This window comes from Pinus tabuliformis, chromosome 4_2, assembly GCF_031772625.1.
Source record: "Pinus tabuliformis cultivar Carrire ecotype Pingquan chromosome 4_2, CPIR1, whole genome shotgun sequence".
Taxonomy (NCBI): domain Eukaryota; kingdom Viridiplantae; phylum Streptophyta; class Pinopsida; order Pinales; family Pinaceae; genus Pinus; species Pinus tabuliformis.
The window spans coordinates 104,792,389-104,810,427 of record NC_142304.1 but is presented as its reverse complement, the minus strand read 5'-3'; positions in this window follow the sequence as shown (position 1 = coordinate 104,810,427).

Genomic DNA, 18,039 nt, shown 5'->3' with positions numbered 1-18,039 from the left:
AGCCCCACTCTCCATGATTTACCGTACATCCCACCCCGGGACTACTAGACCCAACAAAGAGAAATCCACCTCTTGTATTTATCGTATATCCCACCATTCACCAGCAAGGATTCCTAGGCCCACTGAGGTAGACAATATTGGCTTTATGCAACCCATAGTCTAGCTCAGGGTTTACTAGGCTAGTGGCTTCACCATGATCCATAATCTAGTTTAGGGACCACTATGTCATGTGTTTGTAATTTTAGAGATCCACCCCACTCAGCATCAAATATATCTAGAAATATAGCTCATTTGAAGTATGATAACCCATCTCATCAAGGCTATTAGTAAATGGCAAGGCTAGGCTGAAGAACATTGTCACACCTGGAAAAACCCATGTCATAACAGCAAAGAAGCACATGAAATATCATGCATGCCAAATCTAGCAAGGAAAATACACATGAAAATCAATACCTATAAGGAATCCTATTGTAGCTGCTTGACCCTGTGTTTCCTTATCTGGCCTTCACTTCCTCTTGCCTTCTTTGCCTTTCTTGATCCAATCCCTAAGTGCTTCAACAAAAGTCTAAGTGTCTAAGAGTGTGTGTAGGAGAGAGAGAATAATGAGAGAGCTCCAAAACTGAACTGAAAAAAGGTTCCTAAATGATGCTCATAAGGCTTTTTATGAATGATATCTCTATTTTCTTCATTTTCCATTATTTTCCCTTAATTTCCTCACATGAAACCTGTGACCTTTCACATCCTGTTTCTCCTAATTTCAACTATTTTCATAAATGAATGTGCCAAAAATGCCATTTTTCCTTTTCAAAGAGTTAGTCATTGCCAATGCCAGTTTCCTTAGCCATAATAAACCAAATTAACACCCCCTATGATGTCATTCCCAACATTCAGCTTGGAATAAGTGTCCCATCAACCGTGGTTATTAGTTTTATCTTTCATTACATGGAAATTTCACCAGGGATGTTACAAAACCCTTCCCCTTGGGGGACACTGTCCTCAGTGTTAAATCACACATATATCTTAGTGAAACAATTGGAAATAAGACATACTGCTCATTGAGCTTTATAACATAGCTCGATGTAGTATTTACAATGATCACCCTATTGAATTCTAATCCACATGACAACATGACAACATAATAGCATGAAAACATAATAACATGACAACATAACACCTATACCACTTATTGGACCTTTAGAACATATATCATGGTGGTATTTACATCCATACACATATGTACATATACCAAAACATCATCAAAACATGTATCGAAACATATACCAAAGACATATACCAAAACACCATACCAAAATTGCTTTGTCTCAACCAGCAAACAAGGAAGGATACATAGCTTGCATCTAATTTTTCATCTCCCATGTGGCCTAATCGGGCCTAGAGTGCTTCCACTTCACTTTAACTTACTCGATTGCTCGGTTGTGGAGCATGAGAACCTTTTTCTATAATATGCAAAAAGGCTCTGACTGGAATTCTTGATTTGGTTCCACCTTCAATACAGACCAGTCAATCACATGACCAACATCTTTAACATACTTCTTAAGAAATGACACATGGAAAACATCATGGAATTTCACTGTCGAAGGTAGTCCAAGTCGATAGGCTATTGGCACAATCCTCTCAATAATGCTAAAATGTCCACAAAATTGTGGTGCCAACTTGGCACATGATCCAATTAGAAAGGAGCTCTGCATATCTCTTCTGCCTATCTTGTGTTGTCTTTAGATTGTTATATATAACCTACATTTCCTATTCCATGTCCGCCAACATGTCCAATCCAATCAACACAGGGTTAACTGGATCGCTTTGATTGATAGGAGTATTACAATTTCGGGCATACAATACCTTGAAAGGACTCATTCTCAATGACTCCTGATAACCATTGTTGTATGAAAACTCAACCAAGGTAATATACTCCTCTTGTAACAACCATGTTGAAAGTTCCATGTAATAAATGTTAAAAATAATAACCATAGATGACTGGGACATGTATTCCAAGTTGAATGTTGGGAAAGACATCCTAGGGGGTGTTCGTTTGATTGTTTATGGCTAAGGAAATTGGCAAGTGCAATGGCTAAGGCATTAAAAGGCATTTTGGCACAATCATTTATTAAAATAATGGAAATTAGGAGAAAAGGAAGGTAAAAGGTCACAGGTTTCATGTGATGGGGAAAACGAAGGAAAATAATGGAAAATGAAGAAAATAGAGGCCTCATTCATAAAAAGGCTTCTGAGAATTAGTTGGTAACCTTTTGTCAGTTTAGCATTAGAGCTCTCTCATTATTCTCTCTCTCATACTCTTGGACACTTAGAGTTTTCTTGGAGCACTTTGGCATTGGAGCAAGAAAGGCAAAGAAGGCAAGAGGAAGTAAAGATCAAGCAGGAAACGACAAGATCAAGCAGCAACAATAGGCTTCATTGCAGGTATCAACTTGTATGTGTATTTTCCTTGCGAGATTTGGCATGCATGGGATTGCATGTGTTTCTTTTTATACCATGGCATGGGTTTTTCTAGGTGTGACAATATTTTCGACCTAGACTTTCCATTTCCTGATAGCTTTGATGAGATGGGTTCTCTCATGTGTTTTGTGGGGTGTGGCTGGATTAGATTCGAAGCTAAGTGGGGTGGATATATGAATTGAAAAACACATGCTGGTAGTGGTCCTTGAGCTAGACTAAGGATGCACGAAGCCACTATCCTAGTAACCCTTGAACCAGACTATGGGTTATGGTAAAGCCAGATTGTGTGCCTCAGTGGGCCTAGGAATCATTTCTGGTGAATGGCGGGATATACAGTAAAGACAAGAGGTGTATTTTCTCTCCATTGGGCCTAGTAATTCTGGGATGGAATGCATGGTAAATCCTGGAGAGTATGTCTCGGTGTAGGGCCTAGTGATCCCTGGATCAGGCTGTGGATGCACAGTAAAGCCTAAGAGACTAGGAGGCACTCAAATTCCTCAGAGTGTAGGTGGAGAACTCCGATGACATCCACATTGATTGGTGTTTTTGATGTGTTATATGAGTCCCACATTCATACTTGGAATATGGCATGGGGGTGACTGTCTGAAGAGAAACTTGGCTCGACCATTCTATGGTCGGGTGGAACGTGGTAGTCCCATCACTGGTAGGTTCATTGCATTTAATAATGAGAAATACGTTCCCTTGATTTTTATTTGAAAAGGTACTAATATATATATATATCTATATATATATATATATGGATTTTTATGGCTGATATGTCCATTGTATTTATGTTCCTATTATGTTGGTTATATGTACATTTTATGGTAGCAACTATGTTTGGCTCTCATAATGTTTTTAATTCTATTTGAATGGATATTGTATTTATGACCCAATAAGTGATAAGGTAGAAAAAGACATGAGGAAGCAATGGTTCATGGAAATTTTCATATAAGTATGATATCCCTACACCTAATTCTGTTGTTTACACCTGTAGGTTACATATTGGTGATGTGTTTGAGGAAATGCCTATCATGGCTAGTAGGGGTCTGGTTATGATGTTTTCCATATTATTGCTTTTGTATCTTTGTTACCTTGTATCCTTACCAATTCTAAATGATCATTCCATTTTGTGTAGTGTCTTGGGCTCTGTGTCGAAAATGGTGACTCAAATCTTGAAATGCTAGCATTAGTGTTGAGACTAACTCACTTGGTTAGATTCTGGGAAGTGTTATAAAGCACCTGGGAATTATCTAGGAAGCATATAAAGCACCTAGGTAGTGTCTGGGGAGTGTTAATCATGGAACTAACTCACTTGGGCAGTGTCTGGGACGTGTTATAAAGCACCTGGGCAGTGTCTAGGGAGCGTTAGTGTTGAAACTAACGCACCTAGGAAGTTTCTAGGGAGAGTTACCTTGCCCTTAAGTCTCTCAAAAAACTGTCGGACCCAAGGACAGGGAGTCTTAGTGGTTGACTTGTCTTCTGAAGGTTATGTGGATGATGTTGGATGACTGTTTTTGATGTTCCATAGATTCCATTTTCTTAAAGTCACCAAGGAGGTTGAATTTTATCATAGTGGCCTCTCGTCACATGTTTATCCTAGTTGGCTGATTGCTTGGGTAGATGTGGGAGGAGGGTGTTATAGAATGGTATCAAAGCATGGTTCAACTCTCAGACTGAATGGGTTGAATGTGTGTTGGTCATGTATGCATGTTAGTTGCATTGGTGTCTCTTACACTTATATACTTGTTGCATTTTTTTGATGATGGATTAGTGTTGTAGTATGGTTATCATGGAGAATTTGATATTGATGTCATGAATTGGAATTGAAATAAGTATGTGACTGATTGTGTATGGATTATATGTCACGTACATGGTGATTGCATGATACCTTCTTACATCCTTGTATGTTAGGTTACATTTTTTGAATATTTTGATTACATGCTTTAGTCTTGTAGGTTGATTACAAAAACTGATTGGTTATGTTCGACTACATGCATTTATGCATAGGTGTAGTTGATTTGGCATTTCTTATGCATGTGGCAATGTGTATAATGGAGTAATCGTTGTTGTCATGCATGAGTTCACAACATGCATTGTCAATATGGCCTTGCATTGGTGACTAGACCCTAACTGGAGTGATGTTTGTATGTTGATACATTTAATTGAAAATGTCTATATGATGTTATGATTATGTTATAAATGTATCACACTGATTTGGTGATCTTGTAGACAAGGTATCCTCCTCAGGCTATAGTAAGCTACATTGGTTTATTGTGATTTGATGTAGCTGACGTATTATGCCTTGCAGGAAGAAGTATCAAATGGCTAGTAGGATGGTTGACTATAGAGACTCTCCTTAAAAATCCGAAGACCAGTATGGTGTTGGGAACCCCTTTGAAATAGCAGTTACATTGAAAAGTTTAAAAGAGGATATAAGGAGTTGTAAGGAAGATAATGACAGAATCATACAATCACAGGAAAAGTCAACAGAGGTGAATGTAGCAATACTTCAGAGCTTGTCTCATTTGCAGCAACAAGGACCACTACGAATCAACCACGAGCAAGAAGATAAATCTATTGGGGCATATGGCAGAAAATCACATGGCGTCCACTGATCATATAGAGAGGAAACAATCTGAGATGGTAGATTGTTGGAAACTCTGGAGAGGAGAAGGGATAGACCCACGTATGGTCCTAGTTATGATTCAGATAGGCACTACGATCATCATCGGTATCATCCTTATAGAAGGAATGATAGGGGGTACTTGCTAGATGAATTCTAGAAAGCAAAGCCACCTACTTTTGATGAAGATGTGAAGAATTTGGAGGATGTAGAGGCTTGGATGCTTAGCATGAACAAATTCTTTGAGTTGCATGAGTACACAGATAACATGAAGGCTCGGATAGTTGTATTTAGCTTGAAAGGTAAAGCATACATCTGGTGGGAAGATGTTAAGCAAGTTAGAGACATCAAGACAAATGACTTGAGTTGGCAGGAATTCAAGAGGCATTTTAGAAAGAAGTACTTCTCAGAAAGGTACTACAACAGCAAGGCAAAAGAGTTATATGAGTTAAGGATGGGGTCAATGATAGACGAAGAGTATACAACCAAGTTTCTTGAGTTATTGAGGTATGTACCATATCTTACTAATGAGAAGGCTAAGGTTCAGAGATTTGTCAGTGGTTTTCCATTAGCATTTAGAGATCGAATTGAGTATGATGAGCCTTGGTCACTGGAGGAAGTCATTGGGAAGCTGAAGCATTTGTATGAGAAATCAAAGTGTAAGAATGAATCTCAACAAGGATGGAAAGGAAAGGAAAAAGGTAGAGGTAAATGGGAGCCTAAGAGGACAATACCTCAATATGCAAATGGGAAGGAAAATGTGGCACTGCAAAAGAGATTTAATGCATATAGATAGGGATATGGGCCACAACAGCAGTAGAAGCAACATAGAGGTGAGGGCACTGGTCAGTTGGAGTGTTGGACATGTGGTGGAGAACACCTTATGAGAGATTATCTGCAACATTAGGGTGGAAGGCTTAATATATACAGTGCATAGGAGGTGCAGACTACTGGGGATTTTGGCTAAAGTATTCCACATATCTATGCAGCACAACGGGCAAGTAGAACACTATGCATCTATCATTGAGATGGATGGTAAGCTTCATAATCAAGCTATTTCTATTTTTATTGAACCTGGATCTAACTATAGTTGTGTTACTCCTAACTTGGTGGATATGTATGGTTTGAATAAGGAGTCACATGGAGAGTCTTGGTTAGTGCAGTTGGCTACAAGTACGAAAAAGCGAATTCGTCATTAGGTAAGAGCTTGCACATTTGATTTGAATGGTATGCCTACAATAGCACATTTGAATGTATTACCGTTGGGTTCATACGGTATGTTATTGGGCATGGATTGGTTATATATTCATAGAACCAAGGTTGATTGTTATGAAAAAGCTATTGAGTGTGTTGATGACCATGGGGAACCATGAATCTTGCAAGGTAAGAAGAAAGCCACATCAGTTAGGATGGTGACAACTATGCAAGAAAAGTGAAGCCACAAGAAAGGGTGCAAGCTATTTTTCGTACACATTTCTAGTGATAAGGGTAAGGAGGTTGAGGATGCAGATGTATCGAACAGGTACCCAGTATTGCAGCAGTTCAAAGATGTATTTGCTGAGGACATTACAAAGTTGCCACCTCACAGGGAGGTAGAATTTTCGATTGAGATAGTGCCAGGGGAAAATCTAGCATCGAAATCACCTTATAGGATGAGAACACATGAGTTAGTTGAGTTAAAGTTGTAGCTGAAGGAGATGTTGGATAAGGGATACGTTAGGCCAAGTGTATCACCTTGGGGTGCACTGGTCTTGTTTGTGAGAAAGAAAGATGGTACCCTTAGATTATGCATTGATTATAGGTAGTTGAACAAAGTGACTATCAAGAACAGATACCCTTTTCCGAGGATTGATGACTTGTTCGATCAGCTAAAGGGAGCAACGGTGTTCTCAAAGATTGACTTGAGATCTGGATATCACCAGGTACACATCAAAGAGGAGGACATATACAACAATGTTTTCTAGACTAGGTATGGGCATTATGAGTTTGTTGTTGTTCTATTTGGCTTAACCAATGCTCTAGCTACATTCATGTGTTTGATGAATAGTGTGTTGCATCCATATTTTGATAAGTTTATTATTGTGTTCATTGATGATATACTGGTATATTCTATAAATGAGGAAGAGCATGTAGAGCACTTAGCAGCAGTATTGAGGTCATTGAGAAAGCATCAGTTGTATGTTAAGATTAGTAAATGTAGCTTCTTTCAGACTGAGGTACAGTACTTGGGGCATGTTGTCTCCAAGGAGGGCATTGTAGTAGATATAGATAGGTTAAGGTCCATCATGGAGTGGGTAGCTCTTAAGAATTTGGATGAGGTGAGATCTTTCATGGGTCTAGTAGGCTATTATAGGAGGTTCATCAAGAACTTCTCACATATTTCTTATATTATTACATCATTGTAGAGGAAGGGTAAGAAGTTTGAATGGACCATTGAGTGTGATACTAGCTTTGAGCAACGTAACGAGTTACTGACACATGCACTAGTGCTACACATTGCAGATCCAGACAAAGATTTCATAGTGTGTACAGATGCTTGTAAGGGAGGGCTTGGTGGAGTCCTTATGCAAGATAAATAGGTGGTATGTTATGAGTCCAGGAAACTCAACGAGCATGAGTAGAACTATCCCACGCATGATCTCAAGTTGGCAACAATTATACATGCATTGAAGATGTGGAGACACTATCTTCTTGGCAAGTGGTTTGTGCTTATGAGCAATCACATTGGGCTGAGGTATTTGTTTGACCATCCAAATATAAATTCCACGTAGGCTAGATGGTTGGCCACGATTAATGAGTTTGACTTCGAGATTAGGTACATAAAAAGGAAGGAAAATAGGGTGGAAAATGCTCTCAATAAATGGGCACAAGTACATCACTTAACAACTATGAGATCCTATGGGACAGACTTACATGATAGGATCTTGTAGGCAGGACAATATGATGTCAGGTATATGGATATTGTGCATAGGTTGCAGCAGAATATAGGTACAAGTGATAGTACAGGTGTAGGTACAAGTGATAATACATGTACAGGTACAGGTGATAGTATAGGTATAGGTACAGGTGATAGTAAAGGTACCGGTACACATATTGGTATAGGTACAGGTACTTGTGCACAAGACTTGGATCATTACCTTATAGCAGATGGGTTGGTCTGGTTTCGAGACAGGATATACGTACTGGATAATAGTGAAATAAAGAAGGTGATCTTGAGGGAACTTCATGCGAAACCTTATTCAGGTCACCCAGGTTATGAGAAGACACTAATAGCAGTGAATAAATATTACTATTGGCCGAATCTGAAGAGGGATGTAGTAGATTTTGTGGCAAGATGTTTCAACTGTTAGTGAGTGTAAGCAGAGTGAAAACATTTAGGTGGATTGCTACAACTGATTGCTATTCCTAAGTGGAAATGGGAGGTCATTTCCATGGATTTCATCACAGGGTTGTTGAGGACAGTGAAGCAACATGATTCCATCATGGTCATTATGGATAGGTTAACAAATGTTGCATACTTTGTTTTGGTGAAGTCTACATTCTCAGCTAGTGATGTGGCACAGGTATTCATTTGAGACATGGTTAGACTACATGGTGTTCCAAAGAAGATCGTGTCAGACAGGGATGCAAAGTTCACTTCCAAGTTTTGGAAGGAGTTATTTGTAGGATTAGGCATCGAGTTGGCCTTCAGCATAGCTTATCATCCACAGAAAAATGGATAGACAGAGAGGGTGAACAAGATATTGGAGGACATGTTGAGGATGTATGTGATGCATTAGCAAAGGAAGTGGGAAGAGTATCTCCCTTTGGTCGATTTAGCATACAAAAATGTTTATCAGGAGTCACTGAGGATGAGTCTCTTGAGGCATTGTATGGGTGGAGTTGCAACACTCCCATTAGTTGGAGTGATCCAGTTAGTAGAGTATTGATTGGACCGTATATGTTGGTAGACATGGAACAAGAGATGCAGGTGATCAAGAAAACTCTTAATGTAGCACAGGATAGGCAAAAGAGTTATGTAGATAGGAACATGTTGTTGAAGGAGTTCCAGGTTGGGGAATAGGTGTACTTGTGCGTCAAACCGAAGAAGAGATCCTTGTGGATTGGCTTATGTGCCAAGTTGGCACCACGGTTTTGTGGACCCTTTAGTATCATCAAGCGGATTGGTCCAATAGCCTATCGAATTGCACTGCCTCCAACAGTGAAATTCCACGATGCTTTCCATGTATATTTTCTTAAGAAATATGCTAAGGATGTTGATCATGTGATTGATTTGTCTGCAGGTGAAACCAGATGGAGAATTCCAGCCGGAGCCTCATTGTATATTGCAGAAAAAGCTGCTCATGCTCTGAAACCAAGCAATAGAGCAAGTTAAAGTACAATGGAAGCACTTTGGTCCCGATGAAGCTACATGGGAGATGGCAGATCAGATGTGGGCCATTTATCCTTCCTTGTTTTCCAGTTGAGGCAAAGCAACTTGATATGGTTGTTTAGTGGTTGCTTATGGTTCTTTGGTAGTTGGTTCATGGTGGTTTAGTACTTTCTTATGATGGTTTGGTATATGCTTTATGATGTTTTAGTATTTGCTTTATGTTGTTTAGTATATGCTTTATGGTGATTTATACATGCTTTATGTTGGTTGATACATGCTATATGATGTTTTGATATATGTTATATGATGTTAGTGTATGATTGATATATGTTTGGTATATGATTTGGAATATCTTTTCGTATATATTTATATGATGTTGTTATATGTACACCCGTGTATGGATGTAAATACTGTAATGAGATACGTTATAAAGCTTCACTATGCAATATGAGTGTTATGTTATTATGCTATCATGTGGTTATATTATCATGATGTTATGATGTCATATGAGTTTTATTAAGAAGGATGATCATTGTAAATACTGTAATGGGCTGTGTTATAAAGCTCCAGTATGCGGTATGTCATTGTGATGTTATCCCTTGAAGAAATCTTTCATTGTAAATATTGCATCGAGCTGGGTTATAAAGCTCCATGAGCAGTATGTCTTCTTTTAGCAGGTTGTTGAGGTATATGTGTGATCGAACATCGAGGAAAGTGTCCCCCAAGGTGGAGGGTTATGTAATAGCCCTGGTGAAAATTTTATGTAATAAATGTTAAAAATAATAACACGGATAACTGGGACATGTATTGCAAGCTAAATGTTGGGCAAGACATCATAGGGGGTGTTCATTTGATTGTTTATGGCTAAGGAAATTGGCAAAGGCAATGGCTAAGGAACTAAAAGGCATTTTGGCACAATTATTTATTAAAATAATGGAAATTAGGATAAAAGGAAGGTAAGAGGTCATAGGTTGTATGTGAGGGGGGGAATGAAGGAAAATAATGGAAAATGAAGAAAATAGAGACCTCAATCATAAAAAGGCTCTTCAGAATCAGTTGGTAACACTTTTTTAGTTTATCTTTGGAGCTCTCTCATTATTCTCTCTCTCTATCTCATACTCTTGGACACTTAGTGTTTTCTTGGAGCACTTTGGCATTGGAGCAAGAAAGGAAAAGAAGGCAAGAAGAAGCAAAGATCAAGTAGGGAAAGGAAGGATCGAGTAGCTACAATAGGTTTCATTGCAGGTATCAACATGCATGTGTATTTTCCTTGCTAGATTTGGCATGCATGGGATTGCATGTATTTATTTTTCTACCATGGCATGGTTTTTTCTAGGTGTGACAGTATTTTCAGCCTAGCCTTGCCATTTCCTGATAGCTTTGATGAGATGGGTTCTCTCATGCGTTTTGTGGGGGATGGCCATATTGGATTCAAAGCTGAGTGGGGTTGATCTCTGAGTTAAAAAACACATGGTGGTAGTGGTCCTTGAACCAGACTTAAGATGCACCAAGCCACTGGCCTAGTAACCCCTGAACCAGAGAGTGGGTTGTGGTAAAGCCAGATTGTGTGCCTTGGTGGGTGTAGGAATCCTTGCTAGTGGATGGAGGGATATATCATAAAGCCAAGAGGTGGATTTTCTCTCCGTTGGGCCTAGTGATTTCAGGATGGAATGCATGGTAAAGCCTGGAGAGTATGTCTTAGTGTAGGGCCTAGTGATCCCTGGATCAGACTGTGGATGAATGATAAAGCATGAAAAAATAGGAGGCACTCAAATTCCTCACGGTGTAGGTGGAGAACTCCGATCACATCCACATTGATTGGTGTTTTTTATGTGTTTTATGAGTCCCGCCCTCATTCTTTGAATATGGCAGAGGGCTGATTGGCTGAAGAGAAACTTGGGTCAGCCATTCTATGATCGAGTGGAACATGGTAGTCCCATCACCAGTTGGTTCATGGCATTTAATAATGAGAAATTCATTCCCTTGATTTTCATGTGAAAATGTACTGATATATATATATATATATGGATTTTGATGGCTGATATATCCATTGTATTTCTATTCCTATTATGTCGGTTATATGTACATTTTATGGCAGGCACTATGTTTGGCTCTCATCATGTTTTTATGACCCAATAAATGATAAGATAAAAAAATACATGACGAAGCAATGGTTCATGTCGATTCTCAGATAAGTATGAGATCCCTACATCTAATTCTATTGTTTACACCTGTAGGTTACATGTTGATGATCTGTTTGATGAAATGCCTTTCATGGCTAGTAGGGGTCTGGTTGTGATTTTTTTCATATTATTTCTTTTGTATCCTTGTTACCTTGTATCCCTACCAATTTTAAATGATCATTCCTTTCTGGGCAGTGTCCCAGGCTTTGGGCCGAAAAAGGTGGTTCAAATCCCGAAATGCTAGCATTATTGCTAAGACTAACACGTATGGTGAGAGTTTGGGAAGTGTTATAAAGAACTTGGGCACTATCTGGGAAGCGTATAAAGCACCTGGACAGTGTTTGGGGAGCGTTAGTCCTGGAACTAACTCCCTTGGGCAGTGTCTGGGAAGTGTTATAAAGCACATGGGCAATGTCTCGGGAGTGTTAGTGTGAAACTAACGTGCCTGGGTAGTGACTAGGGAGCGTTACCCTACCCTTAAGTCTGTCAAATAGTTGTAGGACCCAAGGATATGTAGTCTAAGTGGCTGACTTGTCTTCTAAAGGTTATTTGGATGATGTTGGATGACTGTTTTTGATGTTCCATAGATTCCATTTCCTTAAAGTCACCAAAGAGGTTGAATCTTATCATAGTGACCTCTCTGTGCATGTTTACCCCAGCTGGTTGGTTGCTGGGTAGATGTGGGAGGAGGGTGTTACACCTCCCACTTCCTATTCTAATGCATCACATACATCCTCAACATGTCCTCCAATATCATGTTGACCCTCTTTGTCCATCCATTAGTCTGCATATGATAAGTTATACTAAAAACCAACTCTGTGCCCAATCCTACAAAAAAATCCTTCCAAGACTTGGAAGTGAAATTTTCATCCCTGTTTGATACAATATTCTTTGGAAAACCATGAAATTTGAGAACATCTCTAATGAATACCTATGCTACATTACTATATGAGAATTTCGACTTCACTAGGATGAAGTATGCAACCTTTGTCAACCTATACATAACCACCATTATGGAATCATGGTACCTCACCATCCTCGGAGACGCTATGATGAATTCCATGGAAATGAGCTCCCATTTCCATTCTGGAATAACAATTGGTTGTAGTAGTCCACCTAGATGTTTACACTCTACCTTCACATGTTGACAATCAAAACACCTAGCCACAAACTCTGTTACATCTCTCTTTATGTTCGGCCAATAATAAAATCTCTTCATTGTTGTCGTTGTCTTCTAATAGCCTACGTGACCCGAATATGGTTTCACATGAAACTCTCAATATCACCTTCCTGATCTCACTGTTATCTGGAACATATATATTGTCTCTGAATCTAACTAGTTTATATGTTGTAAGGAAATATTCCACATTCTATGAACTTGCACCTATACATGTGCCACTACTTGTACCTATACCTACACTATCACATGTACTAGTACCAGTACCCTGTTGCAACCTATGCATAATCTCCATATATCTGACATACTACTAACCTGCCTGCAAGATAATGTCCTATAAGTCTGTCCCATATGGGCTTATAGCTGCTAAGTGATTTAGTTGTATCCACCTTCTAAGATCATCTGTCACACTGTTCTCCTTTTCTTTTATGTACCTTATTTCGAAATCAAACTCATTGATCATGGAAAAAATTATAGCCTTCCTAACATTCAGATTAGGCTAGTTAAACAAATACCTCAACCCAATATGATCACTCATCAATACAAACCTCCCGCCTAGAAGATAGTGCCTCCATGTCTTCAAGGCATGTATGATCACTCCTAACTCCAAATAATGTGTCAGGTAGTTCTTCTCATGCTAATTTAGTTTTCATGACTCATAACACACCACTTGTCCATCTTTCACAAGGACCCCACCAAGTCCTCTCTTGCAAGCATATGTGCATACCACAAACTCCTTATTCGGATCTGGAATCTTTAACATTGGGGCATATTTTAGAAGTTGCTTAAGCTACTCAAAAACTAGCCTCACACTCCTCTATCCATTAAAACTTCTTACCTTTCCTCTACAATGATGTGATAAGATAAGCAATCTGTGAGAAGTTCCTAATGAACCTCTTGTAATAGCCTTCCAACCCCATGAAATATCTCATCTCATCTACATTTATAGGAGTTACCCACTCCAGGATAGCCCTTATCTTTTATGGATCTATTGAAATGCCCTCCTTGGAGAAAACATGTCCCAAGTAGTGTACCTCAGTTTGAAAGAAACTGAACTTGGTGAGCTTAGCATACAATTGATGCTCTCTCAACAACCTCAACATTGTTGCTAAATGCTTTGCATGCTCTTCCTCATTTTTATAATATACCAATATATCATCAATGAAAAAATAAAAAAATTATCCAAATACGAACGTAACACACTATTCAAATCGAATGGAATTACAACAAACTCATAATGCCCATACTTGGTCCGGAAATTTGTCTTGTAAATTTCCTCCTCTTTGATGCATACCTAGTGGTATCCTAACCTCAAGTTGAACTTGGAGAAAATTGCTTCTCCCTTCAGCTGATCAAACAAATAATCAATCCTTAATAATGGATACTTGTTCTTGATGGTCACTTTTTTCAACTGCCTGTAATCAATGCACAATCTGGGAGTACCATATTTCTTCTTCATGAACAATACTGGTGCACCCCAAGGTGATACACTTGGCCTAATGTATGCCTTGTCCAACATTTCCTTCAGATGCAACTTTAACTCCACCAACTTGTTTTCTCATCATGTAAGTTTCTTTTGATGCTGTAGATACCCTTGGTACTAACTCAATAGAAAATTCTACCTCTCTGTGAGGCGGAAACTCTGAGATGTCCTTAGAAAATACATCTTTGAACTATTGTAGAACTAGGTACTTACTCAACACATATTCATCCTCAACTTCCTTACCCTTATCACTAGAAATGTGTATTGCAAATAGCATACACACTTTCCTATGACTACGCTTTGCCTTCATAGCTGTCACCATCCTAACTGATGTGGCTTTCTTCTTTCCCTGCAAGACCCTTGGCTCCCCATTGTCATCAACGCACTCATTGGATTTTTCATAAAAAACCACTTTAGTCATATTAATATAAAACCAATCCATTCCCAAGAACATATTGTATGATCCCAATGGTAATAAATTTAGATGTGTTGCAGTAGGCATACCATTCAAATCAAATGCACAAGCTCTTACCCAATGATGCACTCGCTTCTTTGTACCTGTATCCAACTGCACTAACCAAGATTCTGCATGAACTTCCTTACTCAAACCAAACTTATCCACCAAGTCAGGACTAACATAGCTATCATTAGATCCAATTTCAATCAAAATATAAATAACATGATAACAAAGCCTACCATCCATCTCAATTATAGATTTCTGGTGCTTTGTTTGTCTGTGCCTCCTATGCATTGTAAATCTTAGGCCTACCAACCTAGTTTTGTGGAAAATATCTCCTAAGGTGTTCCTCGCCACATTTCCAACACTCCAACCATCCAATACCATTACCTTTATGTTTTTCTTGTGATCTATTATCACTCAGATTGAACCTCAGGCTAAAGAAGGAAATTTTGAGGTAACCACAAACCACGCTTAGCCAAGTAGCTAGCCCTACTAGGCTAAGAGAGGGCTCTCTCTGTAAGGATCTCAGCCAAGATGGCTGAATCAAGAAAACTAGATCAAGAAAATAATATTAGGCTAGGTATAACAGCACAGGGTTTTGCTGGTTAGAAGGAGCCAAATAGTTATGGCAAGGAAATTAGGTCAAAATTGCAGGGTGTTCGATGGGGAAAGCTAGGCACAAGGCTCAGCACCCTAGGGTTTTGATGGGTGAGGTGATTAAAGACAGGTGAGGAGATAGAAAGATCATGTGAGCAACACGGATCCTTCCTAAACTAAAGAAAACATAGACTATGAATATTTCCCCAAAACATAGCATAAAACTTATGGGTCTTGCCTATCAACTTGAAAACATCCACTTAAAAGCAATGAAATAATTGATGAAGTACAAAAAACATTCTAACATATCATCACAATATATAAAATTGAACTAAACATCATACCACATGGATCCCAAAGAAATAGCTGCAACTTTTCATTAATCTCCTATTGAAACTGATACAGGCTTATGTCTACTGAAAGCATAAGCATCAAACTGAGTCCAACCTCTAAAAATTACTAGGGAAATACATAATATAGGCTTCAAACCAACCATCCTAACCTCAAGGGGTCAAATCCATGAGAAGAGGGAAATATCCAAGAAATGTTGAACTGATAACAAGAGAATAGGGTGGTTAAAGTGACTCATCCTTAATCCAAGCAAACTGATTCATTACACCTCATGAACTTGATTTACCTAATGTATTTACACTAGTAAGTAATAGAAACATGATAATTACATTCAACTCATCATTTACATAGATAAATTCATGATTCTCCAAGGTTAAACTGAAAACTGGGATGAAACAATGAAAATCTGGACCAAGCATCAAATGCACAGCGCCAGTGCTAGGCGCGCATCGCCAATGCCAGGAATGCCCCTAAACTTTAGCTACACTTTTGGAGGCCTTCCTGATGTATAAATTGGGCCCACAATAGCTTGTTGGAAAGATTGGCCTTTCTACTTTCTTGAACAACTTGAATTTCTAAATTTGGATGTCATTTGCCTAGTCGCAAACAAAATATAGTAACACTGCTTAGAGCGCAGGGCCTAGGCCAAAAAGAGGGCAGAAAGGTCATTTTTGGGGTGTTTTTTGACCTTTTGAACAGCCAATTCTCCTCCAAATCCTTAGCAAAAGTACAGGGTTTATGTACTCATCACTAAAAACCCAAAAATGCTACCTTTTTTTTTATTAGATGCCTCAAAAAAGAGCGCAATGCCCAAGGCACTATGCATTTGCCTTCCATGGCTGTGCTAAAAATTGTCTGAAAAACATAGTAAGTGATTTTATGTCCCAAAATGGTTAAAAGTCTCCAAAAATTTGTTTTTATAGCTGATCATATGTTAGAGCCACGGAGAGATGCCTCATCAAGAATATCTAACTTTCTTTTCTCCTCTTGCTTAGTAAGTTTTTCAATTTGTGCTTGAGCTCTTTTAAGCTTGGCTCTAGCAATTTGGAATAATGCTTTTCCATCCTCCTCTGAATGTAATTGTCCTTATTAGTCTTGGCCAAGAGCTTCTCTAAATGTTCATTGACTCTATCAAGCCAATGTTCCCAGTCTTGATTGATCATGTTTTCCCATTGTTCATCAACAGTGAGCTATTCAGAAAGCTCAGCTTGTTAGGGTCCCACCCTAACCCCCTTATTTATGTAATGGGATCGAGTCTAGTCAAAAGTCAATAAAGCCCATATTAATAATTGTAAGTGGTCAACCCGAAATTAATAACGGGACCACAGTTAGTTGCAAATGGGTCGTAGTATTAGATAGATGGTATTAATAAAACCCATGGTATCGATCCCAGGGCGCTTATTGGTGATCTAACCCATCAGAATTAGGACGAGGAGCTGAGCACGGTGGTACCATTCAGTTCTTACTGAAAAATAAATAAATAAATAAATTTATTCGGTCCCAATTTTCAGGAACATCAGGTTGGTGCATGGTAGAAACTAGAGCTCAAGCTATGGCCAATGAAAGGATGGACAAACTTGAAGAATCCTTGCAATCCCTCCACATTCAGCTTGACCGACTAAATAGCATGATCCTGAGCATAATCCCGATGGGAAAGGAGGAAGCCCATGAGGACGCGTATATTGGCAATGGACACAGTGAGGGTGAGTCTAGCCACTCTCTTCACCTCGGGGGCCCCCACAAACAATTCTGTCCGCGACCTCCCAAGTTGGATATGCATAAATTTGATGTTTCTCACCCGGCAGCATGGATAGCACAAATGGAGTAGTATTTCAATCTGAATAACATCTTAGATAATGAGACTGAGCTTATGGTGGGGAGCATGTACTTGGAAAATTAAAGGTGGCAATGGTGGGAATGCCATCAACATTGCAATGGACCTTTTAGGACTTGGAACTCCTTCAAAAAAGCTCTTACAGAATGCTTTGACTAGGAATCTTATTTTTTGGGTCGTCTTACTAAGCTCCGACAAACTAGCACAGTGGATGAATATATTACAGCCTTTGAGGCCTTAGCCTTCCGCACTAGGGGTCTCTCAGATGTGTTCTACATAGAATGTTTTATCAGTGGTCTTAAAGAAGCCATAAAATCGCACGTCTTACTGCACTACCCTCTCACATGGATGAAGGCTTGTAAGGTAGCTCGTAAGGTGGAACGTGCATTAGTAGCCCAGTACAATCGCACAAATTTCATCGCTAAGGGTCGCCCCCCACAGGCTCACAGCACGACTCAAACACTTAAGGTTCAAAAGGTGT